The 25,000-nt window shown below is 35.8% G+C and overlaps 1 protein-coding gene across 5 annotated transcripts in view; it reads left to right on the plus strand.

Moving 5' to 3' along the window:
* Positions 1–25,000, plus strand: part of LOC106884484 (uncharacterized) — a 249,654-nt gene that overhangs the window by 304 nt on the left and 224,350 nt on the right. For 3 of the 5 annotated variants that reach the window (XM_089361253.1, XM_089361260.1, XM_052972233.2), the window contains exon 1: positions 1–749. This exon is cut by the window's left edge. The gene's annotated coding sequence lies outside the window, so the exon portion shown is untranslated. Of the gene's footprint in view, positions 750–5,352; positions 5,560–25,000 lie in introns of those variants that run through there. The other 2 variants (XM_089361258.1, XM_089361254.1) reach the window with 1 other exon arrangement.

Consider the following 25,000-nt stretch of genomic DNA (forward strand, 5'->3'; position numbering starts at 1 on the left):
ACTGAGAAAAAGTAAAAGCGGGTCACTTCACATTTGACAGGATTTGAGGTGTTGCTGAGTGAAGCTATGAGAGAGAGAAGAGAAGAGAGAATAATACAAGGTGGAATAGAGTAAAAGATAGTAAACTATAAAGAGGGAGAGAGAGAGAGAGACAGACAGATAATAGACAGAGTGAGTGAGTGTGTTAGGTCTCTTAAACGTGAAGCACGGCAGCCCACTGCTATGTCGCTTTAGAATACCTCAACAGCAGACAATTACCTTTCCCTCCTCACACAAACTCAACTACATACATACATACATATATATATATATATATATATATATATATATATATATATATATATATATATATATATAGGGAGAATTCTATACACAGACATACACCTACCCAGACGTATATGTTTTCCATGTGTAAATATACAGTATTACATGTGTGTATGTACGGTGAAACCACTTGATGGTGGCGGGTACTCTCTCTCTCTCTCACTAATTAACTTCAACATTCACCATTCCTCCTTCCGTGTGGATTTACCACCAGCTGCTACTTAGAGAGGGAATTAGTGTTACAGATCGAACAGAAAGGTCGATTGAACTTACAGTGTCGGCTGTGAAGGAGTAAATAAATATATAAAACATAATTAAAAGAGAAAATATAATTAAAAGAACACAAACAGGAAATATATATATATCATCTTTAAGAAGATATTCTCGTCGGTCAGATATTTAAACCGAATACAAACAAAATACAGGTAAGTGAAACCTAGCTAAACTAACGTCTAGCTTATTTCTCATGTAGTTTGCTGTATTATTTATTAATCTAGAAATATTCGTTTCTTATTTAAACCATTTCACTTCAGTTACGTCGTTTAATGTCTTTTAAGGAAGCCGTGACCATCATGTAATATTATTTCTCTCTTTTCTTAATAACTCTTCAGCTTTGTGTCTGTTTATATCGAATTCATTGTTGATGTTTATGGTTGATTGTGCATGTATATATATATATATATATATATATAAGAGAAACAAAACATTTTTTTTTTACTGCTGTTCCGAGTTCAAATCTCGCTTAGGTCTGTTGTGTTTCCTCCAAGATTAATAATTTAGATATCAGTGCTGTATTGTAGTCAATTTCACTGTGTCTATGCCCTACCACCACCACCTCTGTCACAAAGTTTCGCCTTATGGCTTTATTCCTTAAAATTCATTATAAATTGTTGCTGTTGGTTTTATAATGGCGGGAGTCCTGATACGGGGATGGAGTTTTGGCGGAACGAATTTAGGGGACCGATTTCGATTCCCACATGGAACCATTTTATTTCCGTTTGCGCTACTGAAGCGTTTGGATAAGTCGCGGGCATTCCAACATTCTTACTTTTTAAAAAGAAAATCGTTCGAGCGTCAAGAGTTCAAATCCTGCCGAGGTCAACTTTGTCTTTCATCCTTCCTGGGATCGATAAAATAATATACTAGTTAAGTTCTGGGAGTAGATTTAATCAAGTAATTTCCTTGTGCATATTTGAGAAACAATTGTTATCAATTTATCACAGCCTCTTTTAAAGACAATCTCCATAGAAACTTTCAAACTACCCTTGTTGCCGGCTCAGTTTCAATTTCCGTTTTTTCTTTCGCTCCTAAAACCTTTCAGAAAACCATAATCGTTATAACTACTTCATTTTCTTCCTCAACCCCCTCTCAAAGTGTGCTACTACTTAATGTAAACAAAAGAAATGTAAATAGAGTCAGTTGTTTAATATAGACAGACAGACAAGTTGTAGGTAGGGTTGTCTCGGTTGCTAATTGTCAGAATATAATAGTTCGGTCTCGCCATATGTTGCGGTCTTTTATTAAATTTTATTTCTTTCTTTCACTGCCGACCACCCGAATGAAAGCTGTTGCCATAGACAGACTTGCATACGAAGTATTTTTATTGAAGAGAAATAAAATGAGGTTGTGTTGCAAGTTAAATGCTTTTCTCCCGTGTATTAGTAAGGTCAAGAGGAGCGAAGTAGTTACAAGCGAGGACCGAAACCGGCATGTTGACTCACCAGCTTCTTGTGGACATGTGTCTTCACACAAACGCACATGACCTGGCTTTAAAATGTCATGATTCATTGAAAGTAACCCCATTCCCTCCTTTTTTTTCTTCTTCTTCTTCTATTAACCAACATTATGGTGACACAGTCAACCCATGTTTATTGCCATCGCTGCTCAGTGTCTATTTTCCAATGTTTCTTAAACTATGGCTTTATATCAGCTTATCCCTGTGAACCTTGAAACAATAATAGTATTTCTTCTGCCAATTTTGCTGTATTCATTCAGACTCGCCGTCACATCTGTTTCGGGTTTCTCAATGATGGCCTTTCTGTTGCTCACTTTCTTTTCTCTCTTTTTGCCTCGGGTTTGTCTTTTCCTGTTATCTGTTATTGGAAAGCATTCCACTTATTATAGTTCATATGTCTTGAAAGTACAGTTTGGTGTGATTTTATCCAGATTATGAACATCTTCTGAGGGAAAATATTACAGAGGAAATCTTTATACTAACATCCGAATCTCATACGTAATGGGTTAAAAAACTGTATCCAGGATAAAAACTAACCGGGGAATCTTATTTGATTGAACATTTTCAATTCACCATATCATTACATCAATCTAATCTGGTTGTGTTGTATTTTATTTAGTTTTGGAGGCAGTCTTTATAATTCTATACCATTTTTCGGAAGTCAGTAAACAGGTTCCTCAGTGAAATAAGCATCAGTCACTTTTGGCGGTCTAATCACTTTGGTAGAAAGATCTTAACCCAAACTAAGTGATCAGTACCGTCTTAAGGTATGGGTGGGTACACGGGGCATTTTCCTGGCGACCAACGGGTTTAGGGGCTCCCAGGGTTAATGTATATGTGCTGTGATTTACTATAAACCCGAATCCACTGCTTTACTTGAGGTTCTATAACGCTGTTGAGAGGAAGTCCCTGTCTACAATGTCTTTTCCATGGTGCACAAATAAAAAAAAATTACTTTTGGAGATTGACCCACGTTCTGAGAGAGAATTTTAAACTGAATCAATGAAGTTCACAGACATTGAATAAATGCTGTCAGCAGAGATAAATTCTAATGTCTGTAGGCAGACCTCTAAATTCCTTGATTCCAGGTTTTGACAGTTTGTTTCAGTAACACACAATTCTAATGCAGTGAGCTACTCAATTGGCTCAAATTATTTAGGTGTACTCTAACACGTGTATATATATATATATATATATATACAAATACATACAACTATGTACCCCTGTACCCCTAAATAATTATCTGTACACACGCACAAAATCCCAAACACGTTTATAAAGACGAGCACTATGTAACAGTCACAACCATGCAGTAATTTGTGTGTGTACATACATTGAAATCAATATATGAAGACAGGCGTAAACAAATCAATATATATATACGCACAAATGTAAATTTGCTTGTACAAGCGTGTAGTTTCAAAACCATCCAAGCTTGTATTTAAGTAGTAACATGACACCTACATGACACTAGAGCTTATGGAAACATTGGAATGTACCTGGAATATTTCTCTTGATGATTGAAAGCATTCACAGGTGGTTGTGGGGGGGGGGGGTCGTCATACTGTTAATATAAAATATTGAAGAAACCTGGGTGGTTAAACTGTAGAAATTGATTAATTTTGTTTTTGACTTAAAAAAATGTTTTAATCATACATTCGCTCACTTAGAGCCAAATTGGTTCAAAGCTGGAATTCCTTACTGAAAGACAGGTTTGTGAATAATAAATAATAAAGGTTTACTAGAGTCTTCAGAATAAATTAAGTTTCCAAATGAAAGAACAACTGCTTTTAGGTATTGTCTTGCGAAAATAGCATAATTGTTGGATTTTTTGGAAACTGGGGTCGGTTCTTCTCTGGCCGAGTTAGGGATTCTTTAATTTTTTAATTGGTTCTGCTTCACTGAGGTCATCCAGGAAAAAGTATGGCTATCAAAATCTCCTCCTCTTCCTCATAATTTTCAGTTATCGTGTCCGTCTGTACGTCACATTATTCTGGTCGTTGTGATGAGACACACAAATGCCGTAGAGTAAGAAGGTCTTGGTGAACCTAAGAGGGAGCCTAGACGGGGTTGCGCAACCACCTAGAAATAACAATCAGATCTTTAGCAAATCATTCTCTACCCGCATTAAAAAGGGTACGTTGGATAATGTAGTCTCAAATATGTTATCTGGAGAGAAAAAAAAAGGGGTGGGAGTCACTAGTAGAATATTTTAAATCAGGTCTGCTTGATCGGAGATGATGTGTCATTTCACACTTGACTTTGATAGATTTATTATTAATCACATCATCAAAGTCAATAAAACGAATTAATCACTCATAGACTTGAAGTTTGAATGTTCATATATAAGTGTGTTGGTGAAATATAAAAAATACGGTTTGCTACTTCAATAAATACTATTTTTTATCTCAATTAAACCTAGCCGGAGTTGACCATATTTTATCAGTCCAGAAGTTAATAAAATGGTCAGTAATGAACGTCAAAACAGTAATAATAATGATAATAAAATAATCATTGTTTTAACTATTTTGGAAAATAAACAAAAGCCATCGTCTTTAAAAAGAGTGTGGCCGTGTTGAGTTCAAATTCCACCGAGGTCGACTTTGCCTTTCATCCTTTCGGGGTCGATAATAATAAATACCAGTCAAATACTGAGGTCAATGTAATCAGCTAAACTCTTCTCCATAAATATCAGGGCATTTGTCTGTTTTAGAAATTATTATTATTATTATTATTATTATTATTATTATTAGTTTGTTTGTTTGAAATCGTGGCTTTAACTGTTGATATGTTCAAAATATTTCTTTAGTTGATATTTACCTTATTTATCTTGGTGCATTTAATTCAAACCCTGTTTGTTGTTATAGGGAAATAACATGGTCTTTCATGGGGTTTTGATAACATAAATACCAGTAATATATTACAAGAATCGCTTAACTTTCAGAGGGCTCCTGAAAAATAAAGAGCTACGGGCTCTGTCTCTTCCCTCCTATTTCATTTCAATAATTTTAATGAAACAGAAATCGGTTGTAACTATTTAATTCCGTTAACGTTTTTGGTTATATTGAAAAAAAAAAAAATAAAACAAAATAAAACTAGAGTGGTGATTTCATGTGTCTTAGTTAATCCCCTAAAACTATGAAGCCCTGTGCCCCTCCAAGAATCAATAATGGTTTGTTGTTATTATTCTTTGCTGTGTGTCCTTTTGGTCAGGCAGGACTGCAACACCACCACCACCACCACCACCGAACCTACATTATTATTTCAGTAGCAACTGTAGTAGTTACTCCTTCACATTTAGTCGGTCCGGCTCGTTTAACTGGCATCACTTCAACTCGCAGAAAACTGGACTCGTTTTTAGAAAATACCAAATAGTGAAAAGACAGGAATATCCATCTTACTAACCGTCAATTCGAAACCAAACACAACGCTACAATATATTTTCCTAGTATCATCATTTTCATTTTCAAAACAAATCGTGCAACAAGAAGTCGTCTGATGTGGGTATCGATTCCTCTCATTTCTCTCAGATTTTTCCTTTCTAATTTTTCTTTTTCCTTATCGCGATATTATTGTTGATGTTCCATAACCTTGACTACATAAACAAAAACACAATTCTTTGATATATATTCTTGCATTTCCATGAATATCTGTAGGGAGAATAATGAGGAATGTATGCGAAGGGATTCTTGTTATTTTTCATTATTTTTAAGGTTCTGTTTGGCATAACTATCAGCTCTTCTATTACTCTGCCTGACATTCCTTTCCTCTGTTGCCACCAAATTATCGATCTTCCAGTTATGGAGAAACTGAAAGCATTCCCCCACTTGTTTCACAATTTCTTTGACAGGAACCTTCTCCCCCACTTTTTCTGTTATTATCCTCGCCAACAAATATTTCCATTTTCAACATATGTCTATATTTAATCTTTCACAATAAAATATTTACTTTGCTCAGTTCTCTTTTATTATAAAACAGATTTATTTAAACCTTAATTTTCCTCAACAGATTTTGCTGTATTATTTTTTTTTATTATCTTCCATACAAATATACTTTTCCATATTTCATTTCAAATCACAAGGCCTTTCTTTCGGAAAATTCTTGTTGTATAAACAAAACATCATGAAAATCTTTATAGATCCTAACTACATTTTAAATTCAATTTCGAAATCATATATGAATTGAAGTACATGTTTCTCTCTCCTCTTTTATTGCTGGTTCTGTTGCGTTGTTAGGAGTAGAAATGGCGTTAGAATTTTACAGTAGCTGAACTCTTTAAAGAGATTTCTTGTAATAAAGATAAGGACTATAGTTTATATCCCTAGCTAGCAGTTTTACTTTAACAAAAGAATGTTTGTCAAAGTTTTCTTCTTCTTAAAATACGTTTGACATTTACGTGGCAAGAGTTCAAGCTTTGAACCATGTTATTAGAATGTGAAGGGGACAGGAGGGTGTTTATCAGTCAACTACTATAGTAAACATGGTGATGTTGTGATGTTCATTAATGCCACCTTTATGTATGATTCAGGATTTCCACACCACACATTCTTTTTTCTATTCTTCCTAAAGTGCGCGCGCGCCCATGTATGCACGCACGCACACACACACACACACACACACACACACATTTATATGTATATATATGTTGTGTATAATATCTGTTTGTGTGCGTGTAAATGTGTGTAGATATGTTGTGTATAGATGTATATATGTGTGTGTGTGTACGTTGTGTATATTTGTGTATGTGTATATATATTTGTGTATGTATGTGTATATTTGTACGTGTGCATGTATGTGTATATTTGTGTGCGTGTGTATGTATGTATATATTTGTGTGCGTGTGTATGTATGTATATATTTGTGTGCGTGTGTATGTGTATATTTGTATACGTGTGTATGTATGTGTATATTTGTGTGCATATGTATGTGTATATATGTGCGTGTATGTGTTTATATGTGCGTGTGTGTGCATATATGTGCGTGTATGCTTGTGTATACATCTATGTACGTGTGTGTGTGTGTGTGGATACATGTATGTATACATACATTTGTATGTATGTATGTATGAACACACAGATGTATGCATGTATTGTAGATTGTGAATTAGCAGAATTGTTAGAGCGTTAGATTGTGAATCTCTTGCAGGAATTTTTTTGGCTTCTTGCATTCTGAGTTCAGATCCACGTAGGATTATGAGGTCTCTTTAGTTGTGTCTCACTAAGCTCTATTCACCTTCCCTAGTGTTAGTTCCACAAGAAAAAGCACCCAATACACACTGTAAAGTGGTTGACATTAGAAATGGCATCCGGAAAATGTCACATATGAACACTTAATGTTTAGGAGCTCTGTTTTCCAGTGGGAGGTAACTTTGCATTATGACAACCCTCCTAACCCATGCCAGTATGGAAAACAGTTGTAAAGATGATAATGATGATATATATATGATATATGAGCATTGGGCCTCATGGAAGCAAAGTGGCTGAGTTCCTTTCGAGGGTTGGACCTTACAGAGGCAAAGTGGCTGAGTACCTTTCGAGGGTTGGGCTTCACGGAGGCAATGACCGAGACCTTTTGGTATCATGTCGTGCTTGAGAAGAAGATCCATCAAGCTGAGCAAAATGACAGTCATGGCAGATAACGGTGTCATGCAAATTGGTGCCTGTGCCAGTGGCACGCAAATTGGTGCCTGTGCCAGTGGCACGTAAACGTACCCCGGTGTCAAGCAAATGTCACCCATTACACTCTCAGAGTGGTTGGTGTTAGGAAGGGCATCCAGCTATAGAAAACCATGCCAAATCAGACAGGGGTCTGGTGTAGCCTTCCAGTGTGCCAGCCCAGTCAAACTGTCCAATCCATACCAGCATGGACAATGGACGTTGAATGATGACGATGATCATCATCACCATCAACGAACTTCTACCTCTGTTGGCAACCAAATGTCTCTCTCTCCGAATGAAAGGAAGATTGTATGATGCATGTATATGAACAGTGGTGCTATGTAGTCGTGAGATGTGGGCTCTGAATGCAGAAGACATGCGAAGGTGAGAGAGGAATGAAGCTAGTATGCTCTACTGGATGTGCAATGTCAGTGTACATGTGCAACAGAGTGCTAGTGTATTGAAGTTGTGCACAAAAGGAATTAGATGCAACATGCAAGAGAGAAGACTGCTGGTGTGGTCATGTGATGCATATGAATGTAGACAGTTGCGTCGTGCAAGAGGGAGACCCAGGAAGACATGGGATGAAGTATATTGAAGGCTGATCTCAAAACAGTGACCCTTAGGACTGAGATATCTGCTGCCTTTCTGTACTCAAGAAGATCCGTCTATCACAGCAGAATTGATGCTGGTGCAGGTGTCACACAAGAAGCACTGGTGCAGGGGCTATGTTAAAAGCACTCATGCTGGTGCCACTTAAAAAGCACCCATTATACTCTGTGGAGTGGTTGGCAGCCATAAAGACCATGCCAGAACAGATAATGAAGCCTGGTGCAGGCCCCCAGAACTTACCAGCTCCAGACAAACCATCCAAACCATGCCAGGATGGAAAACGGACGTTAAATGACGATGATGATATATATATATTCCCTGTGGGCAGACCCCCTCTCATAGCTCTCTCTCACCTTCCTTTCCTTCCTGGTCCCATAGAGGTAGCCAGGTTTCTCCTCAGTAGTAAGAGGGCTACCTCTGTCCCTCTATCATACTCTAATCTCTCGATTCCACTCCCTCCCTCAGCTGAGAAGTCCTTGTCTTGTGAGCTCATGGGTGCTGGTGCCACATAAAAAGCACCCAGTACACTCTGTAAAGTGGTTGGTGTTAGGAAGGGCATCAGGCCATAGAAAAAACTGACTATTGGAGCCTAGTGCAGCTCTCAGGCTTGCCAACTTCTATCAAACTGTCCAACCCATGCCAGCATGGAGGACAAACATTAAATGATGATATATAATGTATATATGTATGTGTGTGTTTATATATATATATATATATATATATATATATATATAATGTTTCAATACACACACACACACACACGTATATACATACACCATACCTGTGCACATTTATACATTTGCATACAAGAAATTGGCTGTGTGGTTGAGTAGTTCACTTTCCACCCATATGGTTTTGGGTTGAGTTTCACTGTGATACCTTGGGCAAGTAACTTCTACTATAGCCCCAGGCCAAGCAAACCCTTGTGAGTGGATTTGGTAGCTGGAAACTGAAAGGAACCCTTTCTGCATTTCTTTGTGTGTGTGTGTGTTCCTGTCTCCTTGTCTTAACATCACGTGTCAGTTACGGATGAGCATCACCATTATACAGGTGGTGTCATAAGTTTCCAATTTTGCATGAAAATATGTCTGGTCATGGGGAAATATTACCTGGCTTGGAAACAGGTGAGGGTTGGTGACAGGAAAGGTCTCCAGCCGTTGAAAATCTGCCTCAATGAATTCCATTTGCCCTATGCTAGCATGCAGAAGTGGGTATTAAAACTACGATGATGATAATGATGATATACTTATTTTTATCCATAGTTAAATATTTCTGTACATTCCAACGTATGTGGCAAGTGTGAACGTTGTTTTTGTTTTGTTTTGTTGCATATGATGCAATCTGCAGATTCACAGATTTTCTCAGATTTCATCTGTCTCATAAAGTACTGGAGTGTCACGTGTGTGTGTGTGTGTGTGTGTGCATGTATGATATAGTTATGTATATACGTACAGTTTATGTGTATAAATACATTTAGAAAAAAATTGAGAGCTTGCCCAAAGAGGCTTTTAATAAGTCACATGATGCAGTTCTTGTGTTCGTTCTGTTTGTAGATGCAGATTTCTATCTGAAATTTTGTTTTGCATTCAAAGTGTTAGATATTAAAAATCAGCCATGAATTAATTATTGATTATGTATTTCCTATACTCAATATCTCGTAGATTCTCTCTTTGATTTATTTATCACCAGTCTGTGGAAACGGTGTCATGTTAGCCATCATCCCTGTTACTATTCCCTTCCATTGTCAGTCTCTGCTATTTGTCTTGCACTGAGATTGGTGGAGTAACGGCAGTAGTAACAGGGTTTGAAGGAAAATGCCAGCTCGCAAATAGTACTGCCCTTTATCATTAAGGTATTGTGTGTGTATTTCTATGTATGTATATGCGCATGTATATGTGTATATATGTGTGTGTATGTTTGTATGTGTGTACAACTCTTTTTCCTTTTTTTTTTTTTCAAATTGCATATTGTATGTATTTATAATCACAAATGTCATTGTAAGTATATGTTGCTTTCACATACGCACACCTGTGCATGCGTGTGCACACACACACACACACACACACACACACACACACACTCTCATTGAATTAAATTTATATTGTATTTTGCATTTTCCACCTCAGATAACATCTTTTTCCAAATCAGGAAGCTTCTACCCAATCACTCAGCCTGCTAGAGACAACAGTCAAAGCTCCCTCAAATCACACACAGTTGTCTCATAAAAGAAAACACATTGAATAATGTAATCCTTTATTGTTCCTTGGCTGGTCATGGTTGGAACACCTTTGATCATAAGTTTACTTATTCAGAACCAGCCTAGGGTTAAACAACAGCTTGTGTAAATGTTAAAGAATGGTACTTAAATAGTTATCGACTTGGTGGCTTCTGCTGGATTATCTTAATCTATAAATTGTGGGACCCCCATCTTGGTCATTATTCCAGTAAAGAGATGCTCTTTGATTAACAATTCACTGACAGAAATCAGATAGATTCTTGGAATTCTTTCTAAAGCTGTGTCTTTTGATACATTTTATTTCATAGCTATGAATTACCATAATAGAATATTGTAATTTTAGCAGTCAGTGCCTTGTGCAGTCTCAGTTCCAACTGAGAGCCACATGTTGTCCCCTCCAATTAAGTGAATTTTAAATTGAGGTAACCAAAACGGTAAAAATAGATTTCATTGTTCTAGAAAGAACTTTTTTTTTTTTTTTAGAATATATTTTGTTTATTGGGGGAAAAAAGTTAAAATTTTCTTATAAATTTTTACTTTCTGGGCAGAGTTTGGTGGTGGATTGACATAATCTTTCTAGCATTGGGAATAGTGCCTTGGGTTATTTCTTTCAGCCTCTTACATTTTGAGTTCAAATGTCACCAAGCTCAACTTCAATCCTTCTGGGGTCAACAGAATAAAGTATTAGTTTTGTACTGAGATCAATGTAGTTGACTTACTCGTCTTCTCAAAATTGTTGTAGTGGGACTGAAGTGGGACTGAACCCAGAACCATGTAGTAGGGAAGCAAGCTTCTTACCACATGTCTAAACTTGTGCCTGTATGTTTAGCTTTTGTGAGTAAAATGTTTGACTGAAACAGTTTTTGTGGTGGTTGGGGTGGGAGGAGAGCAATTGTCTTTCATAAAAAAACCAAACAGATTTTTGGTTTCTGCACCCATCCAAGTCAGTAACCTTTTACAGAGAAGGACATTTATAGACTGACTCCTTGTAAAATCCTCGTATCACAACTGTTTATAAATGTATTAACTATACAAGCAACTTCTTATCATTTAATTCCATCATAAATAGAGAATCACTGTTAATTGATTGGATCAAGTAAGATTAAAGTTTTATATATATTCTTTATTTCTCTTCGTTATATTATGTTTAGAAACAGAGGCCAAACTGATAATTGATTGTATATATTAGACCATTCTGATAACTGTTTGGGTACCAGAAATGTAAATAATAAGGATTCTTATACTTTGTGTGTGTGTGTGTGTGTGTGTGTGTGTGTGTGTGTGTGTGTGTGTGTGTGTGTGTGTGTGTACATACTTATATACATACGTATGTACATAGCTACTTGGAGTGGGGAAGATGTAAAGCAATGGTTATTGCTAGTTATAAACTACACATCGTTGTTTTTTGAGGCAATATTATATATTGTTAGGGTGGCGAGCTGGCAGAAACGTTAGCACGCTGGGCAAAATGCTTAGCAGTATTTTGTCTGCCATTACGTTTTGAGTTCAAATTCTACCGAGGTCGACTTTGCCTTTCATCCTTTCGGGGTCGATTAAATAAGTACCAGTTATGCACGGGGGGTCAATGTAATCGACTTAATCTTTTTGTGTGTCCTTGTTTGTCCCCTCTATGCAATATAGAAATAAATATTATGTATTCTTTATAAACATTTGAGTTCTCTCCATAGAATGTGGAAATACTGCCTTTGCTAAAATCATTTAAATGGAATAACATCAGTCCTTCTGTGTTTGGTTTGCCCAATAACTAACACTTCTATTTAATCAGAATCTATGGGAAAATCTTTTTAGTTAATTTAATCTATTAGTTTAGTCTATTAGATTCAAGAGTTTTTAAAATCATTTTCAATTTGTTTACAGAAGTACATGGTGTAATGTACTCAAATTATTTCAATAGTTTTAAACACCCAGTCTTTTAATAGAATTTAAAATTACATGAAAATTTATATTCAAGGTCTTTTCTGTTCTATAGTGTTTACTTTTGGAGACTTAGATATATTTTTGTTTTTTTAATTTATGAAACTAAAATGTCATACAAAAGTGTTATAAAAAAACAGTGACTCAATGTTTATATAAGAATAATAATATGGTAACTGTGAAGTTGTAAAATGAGGAAATGTCAAACCTGAATGATCATGTCTGTTGTGATTTATGCTCAATGACAAAAGTTGTCAAAGTGGTTTCAAATTTTGACACAGGGCCAGCAATTTTGGGGGAGGGGTAAGTAGATTACATTGATTCCAGTGCTCAATTGGTACTTATCAACTCTGAAAGTATGAAAGGCAAATGCGACCTCGACTAATCTCATTTGAATGATACATTGTGCCTGATATATTTTACTTAATTCTTTTGAATGCATTCCTCTATGAGGAGCACAAAAGTTATTTTAGTTCTTTACTTCTTAACCTCTTTACAATTAGCTGTGGTAATGATCTTGATAAGGTTTACTTGATTAGGGTCAGCCTAGCTCTAATCAGCATTGCTTTAATATTTTTGGTAAATCTTAAGAATTTTAGATTTTAGTAGGTTGAAGCATTGAATTAAGTAAATCATAACAACTCTTTTGTCAGGCACAGTGTATCTAGGACTACCTTATTCATTATGTCTTTTTTCTGAGACAATAGGATGTAATTTGGAGCAAGGTTTTGCTGGTGAAGAAAGCCCATAGAGGTATGGAGAGTGGATGGTTAGTTTGTTTCAGAGATATAAACATGTTGTATGTTCAACATATGAGGAATTGATGAGTAACTGTGGAGGAGAGATTAGCTCTAAATGAAGAGAGAAAGTGTGGGTGTGGATGAAGGGGGGGGGGAGAGGTTGTGTTAATACTGTTAAAGTATTTTAGTCTGAATTAGGTGCATGTGTACTGGAGTACATTGTCCTCCCATGGAGTTTGCTTTGTTTCACAAGGATTGATTAATCAGAATATATGACTGAGAAATTTCACGTTTCCTGCAATTCTTCTCAAAAGATTCCATGGAATCATCCAGTGTCAGGAGGTTTTGACGTCAGGGTTTGTTTTGGTTCTTCAGATGTCAGCACCACCAATGAATGCATCCCAAGAGATTGAGCAGACAGTTCAAAAAACATGGGAGGTTGGTCAGATAAAGTAATAATGCCAGAAAGTTGTTCCAAGACCATGTGAATTTTAAAAAATAGGAAAAAAGAGATTTGACTTTTATTGCACAAGTGAACTAAAGAGTTAAAAGGAATTGTTGAAAAAAAACCAATTTTGAAAAACATGTTCAGTAGGAGTAGTTGCTCCAATATTAGCTATGCTGCTGCTTGTGTCAGATCTGTTTTTGTAGACTGAGAGAGGCATTCTGGTTGAGACTATACCATCCTTTTTTCTGTCTTTAACCAAGAAACGTGGTTTCTAATACAGTTCCAAAACCTGAAATAGAAAGTCCAGAAAATTGTTTCTATGTGGCATGCAGCTGTTCTTGAGCAAATTTGTAACTAGTTCATAAAATAATTGAACATTGTGTGTGTATTTACATGATTGTGGTTAGAAGTTTGCTTTACAACTACATGGAACCTTGGGCAAGTGTCTTTTACTATAGCCTCAGACTGACCAAAGCCTTACAAGTGGATTTGGTAGATAGAAACTGAAAGAAACCCATCGTGTGTGTGTGTGTGGGTCCCACTATCACTTGACAGCCTAGCAGTTTAGCATGGGAGACTGACAGAGTAAGTAATAGGCTTAAAAAAAAAAAAGTACTTGGGTTGATTTCTTTGACTAAAATTCTTCAACATGGTGTCCCAACATGGCTGCAGTCTAATGACTGAAACAAGTAAAAAAAAATACATATGTATGCTTGCATGCATTGTCTGTGGGTTTGAGTATTAAAGAATTCCACAAATTTCTCTTTAATTAGTATATTAATGCAAGAGCCCATTCTTTTGTGAACACCTGACTCATTGATGTTCAAAATAACATTTTTCTCATTCAGTAATACACATTCCAAAATGTGGAGACTGTATATATGTAGGATTGTTTGTACTAGTTTTTGTTCTAAATGTAACAGTGTATATATTAGTATCAATAGTGAGGAGACCCTTGACTAATTTGGCATTATAATATACTGTCAAATGGTTACCTCACAGATGACTATGGTTGTATAGCTCAAAAATTCCAATGGCATTCTCTACACTCCTAGTTCAGGTCATGCTGATATCAACTTTGCCTTCCATCATTTATGGACACTGATAAATAACATACCAGACAAGGTCAGTGGATTAGTGGAGGTCTTAGAGTATCAGACGGAATGCCTTGTGGTTTTTGCCATGGCTGTTTGTGTCTTGAGTTTAAATTATCTACTGTATTGGAGTTTCATAAATAAGTGAGGTTGCTGTAAAGTCAGATATGAGAATGCCTCAAAAACTCACTAACAAAATTAATGTGATCCTTTGTACCTGGAGGGTGCAGCAAGATTTTTCTAGGCATGGCTATTTCACTTCCCAACCACATGGTCTTCGGTTCAGTCCCACTACATAGCACCTTGTGCAAATGTCTTCTACTATATCTCTGGGGAGGTCAACCAAAGCTTTATGAATGCTTTTGGTAGAGATAAACTGATAGAAGTGTGTGCGTGCGCGCGCATGCATGCGTACGTGCGTGTGTGTGTGTGTGTGCATGCCAGCCTGGAAAACGGACGTTAAACGATGATATATATGTGTGTGTATTTTTTTTTTTTGTGCAGGTGGCACATGATATGCACCATTTTGAGCGTGGCCATTGCCAGTACCGCCTGACTGGCCTTCGTGCGGGTGACACATAAAAGCACCCACTACACTCTCTGAGTGGTTGGCGTTAGGAAGGGCATCCAGCTGTAGAAACTCTGCCAAATCAGATTGGAGCCTGGTGTAGCCATCTGGTTTCACCAGTCCTCAGTCAAATCGTCCAACCCATGCTAGCATGGAAAGCGGACGTTAAACGACGACACGATATATATATGTATATATATATATATATATATATATATATATATAGCTTGAAAAATAATGGATTGTTCTGACTGGCTATTTATAACAATTCTTCAGAGAACACTTACATGCCTCTTCACTCACTAGGCAATTAAAGCATGACAGTGTTAAAAAATCCACTTCCCAACTAGATAGTTTTGAGTTCAGTCCCACTGTATGGCACCTTGAGCAGCTGTCTTGTACTACTGTTCGAAGTTAACTAAAGCTTTTAAGTGGATTTTGTAGACGGAAAAGAAGCCAATTGTTTGGTGCATATATGTATGAGATCTTATGTTTCATATTCTGGTTGAAAACATTATTTTGTACACTAACTATTCTCTGAGATATTATTTGATATATTAATCTTATGCAGGTAAAACTCTGTTCATAGTTTTGACTAAGATGGTGACAGAACTGTCTACGCACATTTTGTTATTGAGTGACCTGCAGCCCCTATGCAGTAGCTCAACATTCTAAAAATGGCTGCCAAATTTCCTTTAAAAAGAAAAAGAGAATCCATTAGACTCATCTTAGATACACTAAGTCTGAATTTAAAAAAAAAATAAAAAAAAATGGTCTTGTCTAGAATGCCTCTGATTATATATCTATTGCAACAGATCTGACCAGCACTAATAGTCCAGGTGATGAATTTTGGTGGAGCTTGTCATCAAATATTTCTGCTTGGTTGTTAGTCTATTGCAGGTAATGTTTTTTGCTCAAATAATTGGAAGTTTATACTGTCAGACAAATAGTACCACTTGCCAATTTTTACTGTTCTTTGGTAGTTTACAGCAATGAATTATTATACCTGCCTGCAGCATCTAAATGGTGGTTTCTGTTGTTAAGAGTTAAGTTTCTAGGCCACAGACATAAACTAGTGTCAAGGATAAATGAAGTAAGCAGACAAGTGAGTGTCTGCTTACTTGGATTGTTTTCTCATGAACACCACATGGTACTGTGGTCTAGACACATGTTTGTTGTTGTGGTTGTTGGCTACGTCACTACATGTTGATTTTCGAACATATGGTTCGTTATTGCCTACATGACCACATGTTGCTGCTGTTAAAACACAAGTTTATTTTTGTGATGGTTGGCTACATGTTGCTACATGGATACAAGTTGTTCTGTATTGCACTGGAAACCTTTTTTTTTTATTTTAGTTAATCAGGAATCTCTTGTGAGAAAAGAAAATGCTCTTCTCATATTGTTGTTCAACCCCAGGTTAAACTCGATTAAATAGACCTATGGTTGAAGGATTTCAGTCATGACTACCTCTACATATCTTTTTAAGAGTATGTCTCAGAGTACAAGGTGGTAAGGTGTAATTTGAGGGAGATTTTGTTGCTCTTTCTAGCCAGTTGAGCTGCTATATAGAAGCTTTTTCGTTACCTCATTAATCTATTCTCATTGAAGTCAACAGCATAATTTTCTTCATTCTCCCCACCTCTCCTTCCCCTCTCTCTTTCTCTCTGGAAAACAAAAAAAAAACAAAGAAAGAAACAGTTCTTTATTGTATTTAATCTAAACCAACACTGTACTTTAAGAAAATAGCTCAGCATTTGTGATTGTTATCTCGTTTTTGTGGCTCCTGTTCATCCATTTTTCAAGTTGTCTTTAGATAGAAGTCTCTCGTGTGGAAAGAATTATTGCGCATACACGTGTTTGTGTATATGTGTGTGTATTTATATGAAAATGTATGTATGTTTATATTTGCTTCACATATAACACACACATAAACTCTTTGATGCTAAGGAAGAACTAGAAAGAAGTGAGGTAGAAAAAGTCTGTTTCAATACTTTGATAACTTAACATTCTGATTTCTTTAGAATTTTCTGCACCATTTTATTTTCTTTGTACCTGTTTATCTTGGGTATTTTGGAGCTATTCAGCTACCAAAGAACTCGTTCTTTGCTCTATAGTTTCAGCATTATGATGCCATATACATTGTTTAGTTTTTTTTTTTTGTTTTTTTTTACTAGAATAAGGTATCTTTATACTTTTAATACACTGGTTACCAGTTTTCTTATTTAGGAAAAGAGAAAAAAAAATTTAAATAACAAATTCTCAAGTGTTGTAAAAGATATTTTCAAGAAGAAAGGAAATTGTAAATTCTAATCCTTTATCTTCTGTACTCAAAAATTAATATTGTTTTTTTTTGAGATTAGTATTACGCCATAAATACTTGGGATGGAGGTATATTTGACTGAGTTGAGCCTTAGTACTTGCCTATACAATTTAATACTGCATCTGCTTTTCATACATTTATTGCCTGGCATAATTGCTAGAAATCATTGTTAGCTTGAGCCTTTGAAGGAAACCTCTGTGCAGCTGTTCAACCTGACTGAAATTGCAGCCAAAGCTCCCTCAAAGCACACCTATATCTGTGCATAGATATTGTACCTAAGTATCTAAATCTTCCTTCCTTCCTTTATTTAGGTACGATGTTTATTTATTTTAATATAATCATTGCATATTTTGATTCAGTATTTAGATATATCCACAGACTACATTTCTAGCAGTTTGATCTGGATTAGAACTTGAAATCTTTATTTTTTTACTAAAAAGCCTAACAGATAGCAACATTGTTAACCTTTCATTAGAACTAAAGGTTCCTCAGTGAAATCCAGTCAAAGACTATGTAGACATACCCATGGCTGTGTACCCCTGATAACAAGATCAAACTGATTGAAATGTAGAGGAGATGTAAATATTAAAATAGTTTTTATGTCCAAAGATGAAGTTCATCAATAGTCTGAAAAATTATAATTTTACTAACAAACATATCATCTCCGATATTTAAATCTTTGTCTTAATTTCACAAATTATATCTTAAATTTCTTAAGGTATAGCTTGAAAATAACATTTTAATTCAAAATGTTTCCTTGTAAATAAATCAATATCTTCATTGTTATTGCAGCGTTAGAACATGTCTTTGATTTCATCATCATCATCATCATCATCTTTGTTGTTGTTCTTATTGATATTCCTATTGCTATTGTAGCTTTTATTTTTATTAGCAATTTCATGTTATTATACTTGCTCAAAACATTTTGGAGTGACTTGGTTTAAATTTTAATTTTTGCTACTTATTGTACGATTTCTGTGTATGCTTTGGGTACATAATTTCTCTATATGCATTGGGCAGGTGCATTATTTTCATTTCATTTTCTATTTCCTATTGTATTGAAAATATTTTATTTGTGCAATACTTCATGATATTATATTTTGCTTAAGGGTGGCAAGCTGACAGAATTGTTAGCACACCAGGCAAGATGCTTAGTGTCATTTTGCCTTCCCCTTTTCGTCCATTACCTTTTCCGGTGTATGTTGGTACCAAGCAACCATAACCTCATATCCATACTTACAGCATAGTAGCCAGTGGAGGTTTTCGGCTACTTTGTCATGTCTATGCTTCTACTCTATTTGCGCAAGACTTTCACAAGCACTAACAATGCAAGTCTCACTTTCGACTCTCTTCCCACACATTCTGCAGAGGTCCGATGCACTTGAATGGTATATATTCTTTTTCACTGAGTTGGTATTCAATGCCTGGGCCACATTGATTAGGCTTTCAGTATTCTGGCCGCGATGAAAGGATTATTTAATAACAATCAAAAGAAATTATTATTATATTTTATTACTTAAAGCAGAGTGATAGAAACATCAGAGCACCATAAACTATCTTTAAAAAATTATTGAAGTTAAATCCTGCTGAGGTCAACTTTAGTGGATTTGATCAAATAAATTCTAGTTAAAACAGTAATTTAGTAACTATTGTAATCTAGTAATACAGGAATCTGGTTACTATAGCAACTAAGTTTGGTTTAGTTGAGAAACTTGTGTAATTTTAGGAATGTTAAAACTCACTAAATATATTTACTAACAATAAAAGGAAAGATCTTTTGTGCCACTAACATTAATATTTGATTGGGCCAACTATTTAGAAGCCATTAATGTAATGTCATTAAAAGAAAGCAGGGGAGAGCTTGACCACTGAATGACCCCAAACAAAGAACTATTTTTAGATTAAATCATTGATATTTGTATTAAAGAGAATGACATTATCCAGATGGTGTTGGCTGGGGACCCTGTGTGTGTGTGTGTGTGTGTGTGTGTGTGTGTGTGTGTGTGTGTGTGTGTGTGTGTGTGCGCGCGCGTGTGGGTGGGTAGGTGGGTGGTGGTGGTGGATAGTGTGTCAACAAAACAAGCAGAATTCTTGCTCTTATCTGGAAGATTAACAAAGGTTTAGGCTTGGAGATGATCTATACTGGTTGATTTATACTCATTAAACAGATGGTGGTGGTGTTGTTTTAATCATGTCTATGAATAATTATTTTATGTACTTTATGTTAAATATTTCAATATACCCCCAAATTATATAGTTGTATATTTTATATGAAACAAACATAAAAGCAAAGAAGTGACTATATTTTCAGTGTCTCATCATTGAACAGCTAGATGGCCCTTAACATTTATCTGTTGTTTTATCATTTCAAATTATATTAGGAATATAATTGAGTTAGTATTTATTACCTTATCATGTCAGCTTAAATAATGCTTCATATCTCAGGAAGATTTTTAATCAATTTTACCAATATTTCGAACAACACATAAATGCTGATGGTTAAAAAAATATTCAGCTTTGTTTCTCTTTCTTTGTTTTTTCTCTTTCTTTCTTTTTTTTTTTTCATGCAAATTAAAAGCACAAGTTCAATTCTTTTTCTTAGACTTTGTGATTTGGCAATCAGTATGTTAACCAACAGTCAGTATGTGGTTCAGAATTTACTGTTTGATCTGGCACTCTTTATCTGACCCAGCTCTCTCTATGTGACCTGACATTCTGTATGTGATTCACTTCTCAATCTTAATATATAAAGCTGAAGTTGTGTCTGTGTGAAGCCTTTTAAAAAATTTATAGAAATCCACATTTTCCACTTTTTCGTTAAAATTTTTACATCAATGGAATTTTCTCGATCTGAACTTTCCAGTAATTAGATTTTTAAAATTCCGTTTACTTTGTGTGATTTAAGGGAGATTTGGCTGTTGTTTCTAGCAACTTTTATATTTCTTCCCTTCTACCTTGGACAGCGTTCTTACACACGCGCTCAACAGAGAGAGAAAGTGATACATACAACGTCATAGATTAAACTTTCTTCTCAGTATTCTTTACCGATTTTTCATAACATTGATACGTAAAAACACACACGACCACACATACGTAATCTGTGACAACAACATACACATTGCTCCCGTTCTCTATCTTACCCTCTTCCTCTCTTCCTCTCTCTCTCTCGCAAACGTATACACGTGCAAGTAAACAATCATTCACGTTCGTCAATGTGGCATAACTACAGAGTTGTACCCACCGACTTTGGAAGGTCATAACTTTCAGAAAAATGAATATTTTTTTAAATGAAATTTTCTATGCATATATTATTTATTATGTAGATTCCGAATATACAAAAATTTTCAGTGAAAGTGTTTTGGGAGGAGGGTGGGGGACAATTTTCGGAAATTCCACTTAACTTCCAGGAAAATGAATATTTTTTCGTGAAATTTTCTACAAATATACCTTGATGTATGTACATTTTGAGCATGTAGGAATTTTGAAGGAAACAACTGCAGGTTATTTTTGAGAAGTGTTCCCAACTCGGTGGTGTTTCGGAGCAAGTCGTCCATATTTGTTTAATTTTTCTCTATTATGTGCGTAAGTGCATCCATAGATTTCTAATGAAGTAATAGTCAGTGAAGAGAAGCCGTCATAAGAAAACTTTTAACTACCTCTAGCCCTTTCTCCCCCTCTCCCTACCTCTTCCTCTCTTGCTCTCTCAAACGCATACACATGCAAGTACACAATCATTCAGTAAAATATAACTCATGTTCGTCGATATTTTGTAAATATACCACGATTTTCACTAGGGTGTTAGGGTTAGGGTTTTAGGGTTAGGGTTTAGGGGTTATGGTTAGGATTAGTGTTACGGTTTTAGGGTTAGGGTTTTAGGGTTAGGGTTAGGGTTAGGTTTAGGATTAGGGTTGGGTAATCGTGCAGGTGTTAATCTGAAAAATTACAGATATGTGAAAAGTACAGACCCTGCTATCTATTATAACTTTTGTTGTTCTGTTTAATATATACATAGATTATGCCTCCAAAGAAAAGAGCTTGCTGGGGAAAGGAAGCAACCGGTTTAAAATGACATTCCAGAAGCTACTTTGAACATAATGCAAAATGGTGCATCAACATCTGCCCAATCTGATAGAATTCTGGCAAAACTGTGTAGCAACAGATCACCAGCAATTGCTTCATCAGAAATTGCCGTCCTAGCTCCTGCGAAAAGGGATTACCCTGCAATGTATAATTTCATTCAAATTTTACACATGCCTTACTTAGGGTCCCGGTTGTGTTTTAGTAAAAAAAATGTTAACTTCTTGCATACTTCCAGCCCAGAGCAACATCATATCTCCTCCACTATTTAAGTATTACGTGTCAAAAGTGAAACAAAAACACTCATGTCATTTGAACCGGAATCTCAAAAACATTGTTATTATTAAATTTATGCATTTCTAATCAATTTTCTGTTTGGACATGTTTTTGTTGTTGTTGTCATTATCAAGTAATTTTTGTGTGTGTGTGTACGTGTGTGTTTTGTATTGCAGCAACAAATTGTATTGATCAGTTTAAAGTGTTGGAAAAATGCAGAAATTCACCTTGTATAGTTACATCTGTCTTCAGCTAAAAATGTTACAACCATCATTGATAGAACCTAATGGAAGCCAATGTGTGAGATTTCAACAAAAGTTGGTCTATTCAATGGATATAATGGGATAAGAAACAAATGTTAATTAAACAAATTGAAGAATGTCATTTGTTTAAAACGTGTCAGGAATTGAATGTTAACTGGTAATGGTTTATAGATTTCCAGTATTTTATAGACAGTTTTTGCCTGACACTTCAGCTCTGAGTCACTTGCCTATGTGACAAGACATATATATCTATCTATCTATATATATATATATATATATATATATATATATATCCTATAGTATTATTATTTGTATTGTGTGTGTGCTGCATACAGGTGGTGCTGATATGTCAGGCACAGCTTAGATTGCAGCTGTGGCAGATACTGGTGTCATGCAAATGGCACCCATGCCAGTGGCATGTAAGAGCACCTTTCGAGCATTGAGCCTCATGGAGGTAAGGACCGAGACCATTTGGCATTATGCCGTGCTTTAAACATTGGGCCTCACGGAGGTAATTAGTGAATCTATTTGGCATTATGCTATTCTTGAGAAGACGACCCATCAAGCCAAGTAAAACTGCAGTTATGGCAGATACTGGTGTCATGCAAATGGCACCCATGCCGGTGGCACATAAAAGCACCCATTACACTCTTGGAGTGGTTGGCGTTAGGAAGGGCATCCAGCTGTAGAAACCATGCCAAGACAGACTGGAGTTTGGTGCAGCCTCCCAGGTTGCCAGCCCTGGTCAAACTGTCCTACCCTTGCCACCATAGACAATGATGTTAAATGATGATGATGTTTTCATGCTATGAAATAAAATCAGTTAAACATTAATTTTCAAATTCCTTTGGGTTACAAGACAGGAGATAATTGTTGGAGAAGTTTTGCTTTCTTTTTGGAGTTGATATCTCCATAAACCTTCAGTATTTAACTCTAGAGCAGTTTTGATTTCAGTGAATTAGTGATTATTAGTGATTATTTATGTCCGTTATAAAACACTACTAATTACACTGATGAGTTCGATATTCTTCCAGAAGGAATCTTTGTACCTCTGTGACTTTGAATGCATTCAAAGTGTACCTAAACAAACAGAAGTTGTAAATCCTCTCACAATGATAAGTTAATGTCAACGAGATTTTGCAACTTTAGTAATAAAATTAGCAATGCTTTGGAAGAATGGGATTGACCTGGTTAAAGGGAACTCCTATTTTAAGAATGGGAGCAATTTTGTCTGGTTGAGTAAGTTTATAGAGGTAGAATCGTTTGGTCTGAATGAGAAATAATTTCTTTTGGATATACCTTTTATCAGATGACCTTATGAATATTAATATCTCTGAGTGGTTGGCGTTAGGAAGGGCATCCAGCTGTAGAAACTCTGCTAAATCAGACTGGAGCCTGGTGTTGCCATCCGGTTTCACCAGTCCTCAGTCAAATCGTCCAACCCATGCTAGCATGGAAAGCGGACGTTAAACGATGATGATGATGATGATGATGATGATGATGATGATGATGATGGTTGAATGAATTTTCATCTAGTTTCTCTTTGTGTTTGTAGTTTCATGGAAATACAAAGTAATTTTAGTTATTCAGCTTCTTGTTGTTACCTGGTTTTTGCCCTGGAGTGAAATTGTTGGTTGACTGCATAACTGTGTTAGTATAACCACCTGTTGATTAGGTTAAATTTCAGGTGATTGTTCTGTACACTATGTCAGTGTGTCACAAGGTATAAGATATTGAACAATTGTTTCCAGCTAATGTTTTTAATAAGTCATAACAAACTCAACTTTATCAGATACTGCAATAATCAAGAACTAACATGCAAATATATGCAAATTGAGTTTTACTTCAACATTAGCAATAATGATTTTAAAGAATATCAAATTACACACACACACACACACACACACACACACACACACACACACACACACACACACACACACACAGATATACCCTTCAACTGCTTTCTTAGTGAATCTGGTTTAACCTTGAATAAATGCTGGACCTTTACCAATTAACTTTGCTAGACAATTAAATGTATACTTAGAATAGGACACACACACTCTTTCTCTCTCTCTCACTACACATTATTCTAACATCCAAGAAAAAATTCAACATGATGATCTTTCAATTAGTTACTCTTCTATTGCAACGCCTTCCATTCCACTAGACTTGCTAACTGTATTCCACTTTCAACTAAATTTAATTCATTTGTCCTTCTTCCTTACATCACTTCCACTGTGTTTTGCCCCTCCCCTTAGTCTCTCAGATCACACCCTCTTCCTTTCTTTAGAAATCCCTTCTTATTATCCTTTCCTTCCAACAGTAAAAAAACTAAAACAATAAACTCTAACCTCTTTACACTCCTGTAAAGAAAGACTGAAAATGGCTGTGGGTGTTTATTTCAGACACTTGTCTCCCTCCCTTTCTTACAACACTGTACTTTTCTCTCCTCAACTCTGTCCTAAACATATGGTTAAGAACCTTCCCCTCCACCACTATCAAGAACCCCATCCCCCTCTGTATCCTTCTCTGCTTTCATATAAACAGAAAAACACCCCCCAAAACTTGCACCAATTAAAATGAAACAATATACACCAGCAACCCCATTTATTTATATCTACACCCCAAAGGAGGGTTTGATATGTCTATGGCGCTAGTCTTCTTATTAGTAAAAATATTTATCAAAGTTTAAGCTTGACAACTTTTTTT

The sequence above is a fragment of the Octopus bimaculoides genome, chromosome 12 (genome assembly GCF_046866305.1).
Source record: "Octopus bimaculoides isolate indiv1 chromosome 12, ASM4686630v1, whole genome shotgun sequence".
NCBI classification, from domain to species: Eukaryota; Metazoa; Mollusca; class Cephalopoda; order Octopoda; family Octopodidae; genus Octopus; species Octopus bimaculoides.